Source organism: Argopecten irradians, chromosome 13 (genome assembly GCF_041381155.1).
Source record: "Argopecten irradians isolate NY chromosome 13, Ai_NY, whole genome shotgun sequence".
NCBI classification, from domain to species: Eukaryota; Metazoa; Mollusca; class Bivalvia; order Pectinida; family Pectinidae; genus Argopecten; species Argopecten irradians.
Window position 1 is genome coordinate 20,447,616 of NC_091146.1, and position 401 is coordinate 20,448,016.

The following is a 401-nucleotide window of genomic DNA, read 5'->3' on the forward strand; positions in this document are numbered from 1 at the left end:
TTACACTTCTCACACACATCCTCAACGTTCCACCCTTTTAATTATATTCCGAATCAGGCATTTATACTTAATTTTTAAATTCAAGATAGTAAATTATATGGGAAGATAATAAATAAATCTCTTTAAAATTTTGACTGCGATATCAAAACATCCATGGTATAACAATTATTATGAACTTAAAGCACAAACGTGAATCGATCGGTGAAATACCTCCCATAAATACTGATAAAAAATATTTGAAGAAATCATTAAATGATTTTTGAAAAAAAAAAATTTTGCAATGTTAGTTTTTAATGTGAAATTTGAAAAAAATTGTACGATCAAAAATCAGATACAAAAAATTGATTATACTACTGAGTTTGAGAACGATTTCTGTATACACTGAGCCGTCTCTTTATTGA